We start from the raw sequence: 12,292 nt of genomic DNA on the forward strand, positions 1-12,292 counted from the left end.
TTCCCTCTTTGGATGTCAATTTCCTCATTTGTAAAATTGAGATCCTGAAGCTAGCCTGTCATGATTACCATGGCTATTAAATAAGGTAATGTAGGTGAGAAAATTTAGAGTTGTGTTTTTTGTATAGTAGATGCTTGTTTATTTTCCCAGCATTTATTTAATGGGCAGTAATAGGCGCCAGGGTCTGTGCAGCTTTAAGGTGCAAAGATGTGCTGGAGGCTGCCTGTCTGCAAGATGCTCACTTGCTAAAGGAGCTGGGCAACACCTCCACTGTGCCTTCCCAGGAATAGGTCTTCTTCTTCTTTGTCCAGATGACAATTTGATACTCGTTCAAGATTTGGAGAATGCTTCACTGAGAAGTAATTGCTCCTTCACAGGGATAGACATATCTGTCAACTCACTAATCTTGTCTTCAGCAAAATTCAAATTTGAGGGCTTGGTCAGAGTGCAAAACTACTGCCTCAATGCATATCAAAAAATGTAATATGTGAATGCCCTATGACCCAATAATTTCCTCCAAGAAAATGACCTGAAAAATCATCAGTGGATTGTAATATTACCATAGATAATATTCAGACATTTAGCAACTAATACAATTAAGGGTTCCAGAGGTCCCTGCTGTGCCAGGTGTTAAAAGATAGGGGTAGGAATGTCCAGTGTGGCCTGGGGTGGGATATAGATTAGGGAGTTCACCAATAATTATTCTCTCATTTACTAAATTAAAAATTCTAATAGCATCCCATAGAGAGTGTAAAATCATTAAAAAGAATTTGGTATTTGTCAGGACTTGTCAAATAATACCTTTAAGATCTGTGCATTTTATTATATGTAATTGCCATTTAAAAAAATTACTGGGGTACAGATTAGTGGTATACCTTAAACTCATATGCATCTAGATTGGAAAAACCAGTTGTACTAATTCCCAGACCTTTAAGAAAAATTTTTCTAAGATTCAACATTCTGTTTATAAAATGAAGATAATGATAGTATCTATGAATAAGGATGACAGAAGAGTTGATGCCTTTGAGTTGTGGTGCTGGAGAAGAATATTGCCTATCCCGTGGACTACCAAGAGAACAGACAGGTCTTAGAGAGGATGAAGTTGTAGTGTTCCTGGGAGGAAAAGATGACGAAGCTTCATTTTTCATACTTTGGACGTGTAACTAGGTGAGGCTATTCATTGGCAAGGGACGTGATGCTTGGAAAGTTAGGGGGTCAGTGAAGGTGAGGAAGACCCCCAAGAGGATGGATTAATTCACTGACTTCAGCAATGGGCTCAAGTGTTTCAGAGATGGTGAGGATGGCACAGGACAGAGCACAGTTTTTGCTGGCTGTTCATAGGGTTGCTATGAGTTGTACTCACTTGATTTGATGGCACTTAATAGCAACAATAATAATGCTGTTGTGGGGACTTAGACAATTAATGAAATATGTATTAATAGAATGTCAAACACTTATAAAGTGCTTAATAAATATTAATTGTTGTTGTGTACCACCGAGTTGGAACCAAGCCATTGCTGACCCTCTGGTGGGTTTTCAGAGGCAGTTAATCACACAGGAGGAGATTGCCCAACCATCTCCAATGGAGCAGCTGGGGGATTTGAACTATGTGTCTTTGGGGATTGCAGTGCAGGTTTTTGCCATTCTTGCACCCAGAGATGAGACACTCACTCTCTTACAGAGCAGAAGCCCTTACTTCTTGGCCAAGGGTTGTCGTCTCCCATAATAATGAAAGAGAACAACCCCTTACCAATTGTTGTTGTTGTTGTTGATCGCCTTTGAGTTGAGCATGACTCATAGTGACCCAGTAAACAAAAGAACTGAAGCTCCTCTGTAATAATCAACACTTACCAAAGTTCATAGAGTTTCCCGAGACATGTTATTTACGAAGTGGATGCCAATCCTGCTTCCAAACCTGTCATAGTATGTTATTGTTTTTATGTGCCATTGAGTCGCCTGCAATGTACAGCAACTCTGTGTGCAGCAGCTCTGAACCCTTCCCTGTCCTAAGACTGTCTCACTAACTCCAGGACACCAACCACCATTGCCCCAGTTACTGTATTAATCCATTTCATCCAGCGCTGTCCATCCACCCTTCCAAACATGATGTCCATCTCTCCTGGCCACCCAAAGAAAGTGAGGCAGAGCTTCAAACTCCTAGCCTCCAAGGAGAGACTTGGTTTCATACTCTCCAAGACAGATCTATTTGTTTTCTTGGCTACTATACCATAACTAAATCCTAAAATGTGACGCTGTTGTTGTTGTTGTTAAATGTCTTTGAATCGTAAATGACTCATAGCGACCCTATGAACAAAAGACCTGAACACGTGTATAACTTTCATTGTTTCTCCAAGTTCATAGAGTTACTGGAGCCAAGCTATTTCGGAAGTGAATGCCACTCCTGCTTCTGAGCTTGTTTTAATCAGGAGTTCCACCAAGCACTGTCCACAATGGGTAGCCATCACCACATTTGATACATCAGTGTTACAGTGTTTAGCATCACAACAACCACGAGTTACCTCTGTACAGCAAGTGGACAGACCAGTGCTATACCATTTAGAAGAATGTTTGACCAAAACCAATTAAAACCAGGCCTGAGGGCCACAGATTAAAATCACACACCTCTAACTAGGTAGCATAACTTTCTACTAAACCAACAGAGCTCTCTTGTTGTTGTTGATGTTGTTGTTGTTGTTGTTGTTGTTGTTAAGTGCCATCTAGTTGTAGATGACTCATGGTGACCCTATGAACAAAAGACTTAAACTTGTATAACTTTCATCATTCTCCAAGTTCATAGAGATTCCCGAGGCAAGCTATTTTGGAAGTGGATGCCACTCCTGCTTCCAAGCTTGTTTTAATCAAGGAACTCCACCAAACACTGTCCACCATAAGTAACCATTATAGCATTTGACACATCAGTGTCACAGTATTTAGCATCACAGCAACCATGAGTTACCTCTGTACAGCAAGTGGTCACCAACACCTAGATTTTTGTCCTATACTGGTGACCAAATGTATTTATAAATAGGAGGCCAAATATAATCAACTCACAGCCAATGGCCAGTAAACATTGCACCCAAGTTCTCATCAGAACCAAAGATCAAACCTCTGCAGAGTCAGACTGCTTCAGAATGTGACATTAAATTACAAATTGGAAAAATTTAGAGACCAGATGAATTTAACACCGGCACATTAAGAGGTGCAATGAAGTAACATGTAAATAAAGAGTTATACAGATATAAAGAGTTGATATCTGAAATGTCTTTGAAGATTTCATAAAGAAATGCACACAGTCTCACACACTCTTCCCACCTCTCTCAGGGGAAAGACAATGAAACAAATTGACAAAAATCAGTCACTGAAACTGGGTTACTAGCACATGTGCATTTCATTAAACTGTTCTTTTCACATTTATACATGCTTTAAAAGTTCTATAATCACTTTTCAAATCTATATTATATTATTTTGAATAAATAATGAATCCAATGATGAATTAAGTATTAAGAAGCCCTGGATTCCTTTAGGACACTCTGGTGGTATAGTATGCAGACAGTGTTGCCGGTCCAAAGGTCGTCTCTCTCTCAGAGTTGAATCCAGTGCTCCAAGTGAGAAGGGAGGGCAATAACCTCCTGAGTGATTTTAGAGACTCGGAAAACCTTGTAGAGGATCCTCTAGGAGTTGGCTGTGATTTGACAACAGTGACTGTGACTTCCTAATATATTACTTTGCTTTTCTGTTAGTGTAACTGTCACTATTGCTGTTACTCCAACTACAAAATGCATCTTTTATGATTCACCAACAATCTGGAAGTAATAAGCCACATTATATGAAAGCCCTTCAATTAAGGCAGAAAGTGACTTACCTCCTTTGGTTCTGGTCAATCTACAAGGAGTAGCTTAACCGGGGGCCCTTACCAATTAGTCAGACATTTTATGTTTTCAAAGCAAATACTGTCAGCAGTTGCAACTTTTGGCGCTAAATGACCACGCCTTTTTGTCAACATGATCTCAATAAAGGCAGCTCTTCATACTAACCTGCCACACCTGTTTATCAGCACATGTGAACAGTTTTACAGAAGCCAAAACAGGTACAGTTCAAAATTATTAGGTGAGAGGATGTTGAATGGTGTAGACAAAAGGTGGTGGAGTAGGAAAAGGGTGGATGAAAAAAAAACCACAACAACAAATATGTGGCAGGTGTGAACAGCAACATTGAATCTACTGGTCATTTTTCTAACTGGGTGAATGTCTTTCATCTGCTCTTTTCTGTAAAATACTTGTCTGTCAGATACTATTATATAGTTTATCATATATAGTTTATTGTATAAAAACACACACACGCGACAACACAAAAAAACACACAAATTGAGGCAGACTAGAAAGAAGGACTGGCCATCCACTTCCGAAATGACAGGCCTTCAAAACCCCTGTGTACAATAGAGCACACTTAAACTAGTACTTGGACTAGCAAACAGGCAATAGAGACTGAGATCTTAGGAACAGAAACACAAAGAAGGAGGAACAACTGTAAGCAGACACTAGTGATTGGAACGTGGAATGTGAAAAGCATGAATGTAGGAAAATTGGACATCGTTAAGAAAGAAATGGAACACATAAATATTGACATACAGAAGAATGTCTATCTGTGCTTCATTGACTGTGCAAAGGCTTTTGACTGTATGGATCACAACAAGCTATGGCTGACTCTGAGAAGAATGGGAATCCCAGAACATTTGATTGTGCTAATGAGAAACCTATACTTTGGACCAAGAGGCAGTCATCAGAACAGAGCAGGGAGACACTGGATGGTTCAAAATCAAGAAAGAGGTCCGTCAGGGATGTATTCTGTCTCCATACCTTTTCAATCTGTGTGCAGAACAGATCATCTGAGATGCTGGGCTGTACGAGGAGGAATGTGGCATCAGGATTGGTGGAAGAATCATCAACAACCTGTGTTATACAGATGACACAACCCTGCTCGCTGAAACTGAAGAAGACCTGAAGCGCTTGCTACAGAAGGTCAAGGACTGCAGTCTTCAATATGAATTGAAGCTCATTATCAAGAAAACAAAGATTCTCACCACTGGGCCAATTGGCAGCATCAATATGGATGGTGAAGAGATTGGGATAGTTAACAGTTTTAGTTTACTTGGCTCCACAGTCAACACTCTTGGTAACAGCAGCCAGGAAATCAGGAGACGAATTGCATTGGGAAAGTCAGCTGTGAGGGACCTCTCAAGAGTACTGAAGTGCAACGACATCAGGCTGGAGACTAAGGTGCACCTGATCCAGGCTATAGTCTTCACAATTACGTGCTATGCATTGGAGAGTTGGGCAGTGAATAGGAATGATAGAAAGAGAATTTATGTCTTAGAGCTGTGGTGCTGGAGAAGAATGGTGAATATTTCATGGTCTGCTAGGATAGCAAACAGGTTTGTCCTGGAGAGGGTGAAGCCAGAATGCTCCTTGGAGTCAAGGATTCTGAAGCTTCGTCTGACATACTTTGGGCATGTTGTAAGGAGGGATTGATCCTTGTAGAGGGACATCATGTTTGGCAGAGTGGAGGGATGGCGCAAGGGAGGAAGACACTTACTTGATGAGATGAATCAATTCTGTGAGTGGAGTGGTAGGAATGAGTGTGTTTGAGACGGCGAGGTTGGCACAGGATAGAATGGCGTTTAGGGCTCTTGTGCATAGAGTTGCTATGGGTTGCAAGCGACTCAATGGCACATAACAACAACAACAACAACAACAAACAACATCAAGAAACTATTGTTCCAACAAAACATTGCATGGTGTAAAAATCAGGAAAGGCTTGTGTACTGGTTGTATTCGTGCTCTATGCCTGTTCAATCTGTATGCTGAGCAAATAAATCAAGAAGCTGTTCTGTATAAAGAAGAATGTGACATTAGAATTAAAGTAACACTAAATGGGCTTGAGTGTCTCAGAGATTGTGAAGATGTCATAGGACAGGACAGAGTTCAGATCTGCTGTTCATAGGGTTGCTGTAAGCCATAGTCAATTCCATGGCAGCTAACAACAATAACAATAATTTGTGTTATGCAGATGATGACCCCTTATTGAAAGTGAAGAGGACTTAAAACACTTGCTGCAGAAGATCAAAGACAATAGATTTCAATATGAATTATATCTCAAAATCAAGAAAATAAAAATCCTTACCACTGGACCAATTGGGCACACTGTGATAGATGGAGAAAAGACTGAAGTTGTCAATGGTTTTCTTTTACTTAGGTCCATAAACAGTATCTATGGTAGAAGCAGTCAAGAAATCAAAAGATATGCTACACTGGGGAAATCTGCTGTCAAAGACCTCCCCGAAGTTCTAGAGAGCAATGATATCAGTTTTAAGAGTAAGGTGTGCCTGATCCAAGTAGTGGATTTTTAATTTCTTGCTATGCATCTGAAAGTTGGATGATGTATAAGGATGACCAAAGAAGAATCGATGCTTTTAAATTGCGGTGCTGGAGAAGAGTACTGAACATCCAATGGACTGTCAGTCCATCTCATCTTGGATCTTTCTCTCCTGCACTGTCCCTCCACCCTTTCCAAGCATGATGTCCTTCTCCAAGGACTGGACCCTCCTGGCAACATGCCCAAAATGTGTGAGGCAAAGCTTCAAATCCTTCCTTGCCTCTAGAGAACAACTTGTTTCACTCTCTCATGAACAAACCTGTTCGTTCTCTTGGCAGTCCATGTTACCAAATATGAAATATTCAGGAATAAATTTAACCAGAAATACAAAAGACTATATAAAGAAAACAGCAAAATACTACTACAAGAAACCAAAAGAGGCCTACAGAAATGAAAGAACATACCATACTTTGGATTGGAAGATTGATAATTATGCAAAAAATAACAATGTCAAAAGCCAGCTACAGATATAATGCTATCTGAATTTAGATACCATCATTATTTTTCAAAGAGATAGAAAAATTAATTACCAACTTTGTATGTATATGTCTGAGGAGATTTGGAAAGACAATGTGATAGTGGGCATAGTTCAGTGGTAATTAATTTTATAAAATATAATGAATGGGAAGGATTATATGAAACACAAATGAATGAAGGATAGTGTGAAACACAATACGAACTTTGTAAGGAAACCAATATAACATAAAAAGTTAAACAAAACAAAAATTAAAAATATTAGAAAACATAAAAAGAGGCTATCTTTCTCCCCACTTAAAATATTTCTTCTCTTTGCCAAAGGTCAGCAGAATTGATGGCTTTGAGCTGTTGTACTGGAGAAGAGTGTTGAATATACCATATACTGCTAGGAGAACAAACAGATTCATCCAAGAAAGGGTGAAACCAGGCTGCTCCTTGGAGGCAAGGATTCTGAGGCTTCATCTGACATACTTTGGGCATGTTGTAAAGAGGGACCAGTCCTTAGAGAGGGATGTTATGCTTGGGAGTGTGAAGGGACAACGCAGGAGAGGAAGACTTCAATAAGATAGATTGATTCAGTGACTGGGATAATGGAGGTAGGTGTGTCAGAGACAATTAGGGTGGCTCAGAATAGAGCAGGGCTCAGGGCTGTTATACATAAGGTTGTGCTATGAGTCGCAAGTGACTCAATGGCATGTAACTGGCATGTAACAGCAACATTGGTGAACAGATCTACTTCCGGGTTCTGCTGTGCGGGTACCAAACTGTGTGATGTGAGTGTGTGTTAGATTTTGAGGTCAGGATGTATAACATCTCTACTTTGGTTTTCTTCTTTGGTTGCACTTTGCTAGTCTATGATTTCTTTCCTGTCCATGTAAAATTGGAGATTACCTTTTTCATTTCTATAGAGAATATTAATGAGGTCTGATTTGGGAGTACACTATATCTGTAGATTTTATTGGTAGTGTCTTCACAACGTGAAGTTTTCCCATCCTCGAGCTTAGCATATTCTTTCATTTATGTAAGTCTCTTTTGGTTTTTTAGACATCTAAAACTATTTATTGACCACTGTTCACCGATTATTTACAATTAAGTAAACAATACTCAATTGGACTAACATTCTGATTACTAAAAAAAATTTTTTTCCTAATTTACCAAGAACGAGTAACTTAAATACGGAAAAGTTCAACCCACATAATAAATGAATTGGGGCAAAGAAAAGCAGGCAGGTCAATAGTTTAGCTTATAATTCATTCCCACATTTTGCCAGCAGGCAAATAAGATGATCTCTAATCATCTCATTGAGTTTTTACCAGCAAAATCTCAGATATTACATGAATCCAGAGCTTTTAGTCAATATATTATTGTTGTTGCATGCTATCCAGTCAGACTGAACCACAGCTCAACCTCCAGCAGGTTTTCAGAGGCAGTAAATCTCATGGGAGGAGATTGCCCATCCTTATTCCATGGAGAAGCTGGGGGATTCGAACTATATGCTTTTGGGACTAGAGTGCAGCTTCCTATTACTAGGCCACCTTAATCGATATTTAATCTTTCCATAAAACAGTGGATCTCTAAAAGAAAGAAAAGTTCTTTAAATTAAACTGCATGACTTGTCAAAACATGTCAGTATTTATCTAAATTTTCCTCTGAGTGGGGTTTGTAATTATTGTTGTTGTTGTGTCTCCTCAAGTAGTAACTGACTCATAACTGACCCTCCAGAGGCTTTTCAGAGGCACTAAATTGCACAGAGGATATTGCCCGTCCTTCTCTCATGTGGTAACTGGTGGATTCAAAACCATGTGCCTTTGAGATCTCAGTGCAGCTTCTTACTACTAGACCACCAGAGCTTCCTGTTTGTAGTAGTGATTAAGATTTTCCTCTCAGGGAATTTTACAAATAAAATATTTTGTTTATATGACTACATGTTGTTGTTATTGTTGTTGTTGTTGTTAGGTGCCATCAAGTCAAGTACGACTCATAGGGACCCTGTGAACAAAAGATCTGAACCCTGTTCTATACTGTGCCATCCTCACACTTCCTGACACACATTGCAGCAATCACCATGTGAATCTACCTGATTGAGGGCCTTCCTCTCCTTCACTGGCCCTCTACCCTTTCCAGTATCCTTCTCCAAGGACTAGCAACATGCCCACATTATGTGAGGCAAAGCCTCATCATTTCTACCTCCAAAAAGCACTCTGGCTACATTTTCTCCAAGACATATCTGTCTGTTCTCTTGGCTGTCCATGTTCAGTGCTCTTCTCCAACACAACAGCTCAAAGGTATCAATTCTTCTGTCATCCTTATTCATTGTCCAGCTCTCAGATGCATAGCAAGTGATCGGAAAGACCATTGCCTGAATCAGATGTACCTTAGTCCTCAAACTGACATCATTATTCCTCAATAATTTGGAGAGATCCTAACTGCAGATTTGTTGACTGGAATGCAAAAGTATGACTACATAGATATGGATTTTTATACAAGTGCGTTTAATTTTCCAACTAATTATTTGGCAGTTTTAATTTGAAAATTTAGGGCTTCAAAATTTTTCTCAATGTACTTTCAGGTTATCTGTGTCTTCACTTGATAAGAATTATTTAAAAGTATAGATTTACTTATGCTTGTGAAATGTCTTTCTTGTTTAGAATAGTTTTGGTTTTGGTGAGAGGAGAATAGAATAAGGGCTATTAATACATTTATGCATACACACAAAAAAATCCAGAAAGGCAAAACCCCTGAAGGATCTTAAGGCATACATAATAGAATAAACACAAGTTCTGACTCTGTACAGCTGTGAAAAAATGTCCAGTGTTTAGAAGAGCTATTCTTTAATCCACAGGAAATGATATACCATGGTATAAAGTGTAAGGGGTTTTTTTCCTGATAAATTAAGCAACTACAGAAAGCTTTTATTTGCTCAAAGTAATCAGTGCTATTGCCGTAACAACAAAAAAACCAAGCCCCCTAAAAATCCCAATATTACTTCAAAACAAACATATCAAATAGATTCCATTAGAATGCAATTATTCTTCATTAATAAATCAAAATTCGGGACCAAAATTTTGTATAAATACATACTTATAAATATGTGGTTGTTAAGTACTGTTGAGTCAAAATAAACTCAGAGCCGACCCTCCAGTGGGTTTGCAGAGGCAGTAAGTCGCACAGGAAGAGATTACTTGTCACAGATCAGCTGGATTAGAGGCACACGAATACATACATATAAATGCAAACAATCGTTGAATTTCATCTTCTCTTTTGCACAAGAATGCGAGCTTGTCTCTCTTTATAAAATGCAATTACAATCTGAGGGCATTTCATATTTACTTCTTTTGCCAGCACTAAATCAGCCTCATCTGAATCTTTCCATTTCATGAGAAACGTTAATTTTCCATTGGTGTCTGGCCACCAATTATTCATTCAGGATCAAGACCTCCAGCAAAGACTCTTGGTTTGTTAGTGTCTCTTTTCTTCTTTGATTTATTATCAATCAGATTAACTACCAGGTAAAGATTCCCTTTCGGCACCACGTTTTCCTTTATCTAATTTTTGAGGATTAAGAAATGCTTCAGTTAATTCTGAATGATCTAGATTTTATTCAGGTTCCCAAATACTGGCAGCATCTGCAGATCCCTTTCATGTTAGGAAATACTCTACCTTCTCATTGACTACACAGTAGTCTAGCACTTCTATCACATTTTCTTCAGATTCTATCTCTTCAACCTTTTTACTCTCTCCATTCTGTTTCTTTCTAATGTTCACTGGATCTTGGCAGAAAGCAGAGAATACCAGAGGAATGTCTATCTCTGCTTCATTGACTATGTAAAGACTTTTGCCTGTGTGGATCACAATAAGCTGTGGCCGACCCTGAGAAGAATGGGAATCCCAGAACATTTTATTGTTTTTATGCAAAGTCTATACTTGAACCTAGAGGCAGTCGTCAGAACAGAGCAAGGAGACGCTACATGGTTCAAAATTAGGAAGGGCATCAGCCAGGGATGTATTCTGTCTCCATACCTTTTCAATCTGTATGCAGAACACATCATGCAGGACACTGGGCTGGACGAGGAGGAATGTGGCATCAGGATTGGTGAAAGAGTCATCAATAACCTGTGTTATACAGATGACACAACCCTGCTTGCTGAAACTGAGGAGACTTTGAAGTGCTTGCTGCAGAAGGTCAGGACTGCAGCCTTTGATACGGATTGAAGCTCAACATAAAGAAAACAAAGATTCTCACCAATTGGCCAATTGGCAGCATAATTATGGATGGTGAAGAGATTGAGATAGTTAACAGTTTTACTTTGCTTGGCTCCACAGTCAACACTCTTTAAACCAGCAGTCAAGAAATCAAGAGACAAATTGCACTTGGAAAATCAGCTGTCAGGGACCTCCCCAGATTACTGAATAGCAACAGTGAAACTAAGGTATGCCTGATTGAGCCATTGTCTTCACAATTGGGTGCTATGTGCTGGAGAGCTGGATAGTGAATAGTGATGATAGAGAATAGATGCCTTTGAGCTGTAGTGCTGGCAAAGAGCGTTGAATATACCATGGACTGCTAGGAGAACAAACAGGTTTGTCTTGGAGAGTGTGAAATTGGGCTGCTCCCTGGAGCAAGGATTCTGAAGCTTCATCTGACATACTTTGGGTGTGTTACAAGGAGAGATTAGTCCTTGGAAAGGAACATCATGTTTGGGAGAGTGGAGGGACAGTGCAGGAGAGGAAAATCCTCAATGAGATGGATCGATTCAGTGATTGGGGTAATGGAAGTAGGTGTGTCAGAGACCATGAGGTTGGCACAAAATAGAGCACTGTTTAGGGTTATTGTACACACGGTCGCTATGAGTCTCAAGCAACTTGACGGCATATAACAACAACAACAATGTTATTGGAGGCCATTTTTTTTTACAGACTTGAAACACTGTTTTTTATTCCCCTTGAGTTGCTCCAGGGTCTAAGGCCCTTCGCGCCTCTCTTGTAGTTTTCTCTTGATTTTGTGTAGCTTTGGTAGTTTTGTTTTGCAGTTTTCTTTAAGTCTCTTGTAACTCTCCTTGCTGTTGTTGTTGTTGTTAAGTGCCGTCAACTCGCAGGCGGCTCATAGCGACCCTATGAAGGAAAGTCCTCAACGCTTGGGTGCCTTTCATCCTCTCTCCAGGTTCATAGGGTTTCCGGAGGCAAGCTATTATGGAAGTAGATGCCACTCCTCCTTCCAAAACTCTCATTAGACTTATTAATAAATATTTCATATTTAGGGTTGTTGCTGTTGTTGTTGTTATGTGCCGTCGAATCACTTGCAACTCATAGCGACCCTATGTACAACAGCCCTAAACCCTGCTCTGTCCTGTGCCAATCACACTGTCTCTGACACACCCATCCC

The 12,292-nt window shown here is 39.6% G+C and overlaps 1 pseudogene; it reads right to left on the reverse strand.

Annotated features, from left to right (window-relative positions):
• Positions 1 to 10,158: 10,158 nt before the first annotated feature.
• Positions 10,159 to 12,292, reverse strand: part of LOC102854830 — a 38,610-nt pseudogene continuing 36,476 nt past the window's right edge.

This window comes from Elephantulus edwardii, unplaced genomic scaffold (assembly GCF_000299155.1).
Source record: "Elephantulus edwardii isolate Elephantulus edwardi_28Jun2011 unplaced genomic scaffold, EleEdw1.0 scaffold00093, whole genome shotgun sequence".
NCBI classification, from domain to species: Eukaryota; Metazoa; Chordata; class Mammalia; order Macroscelidea; family Macroscelididae; genus Elephantulus; species Elephantulus edwardii.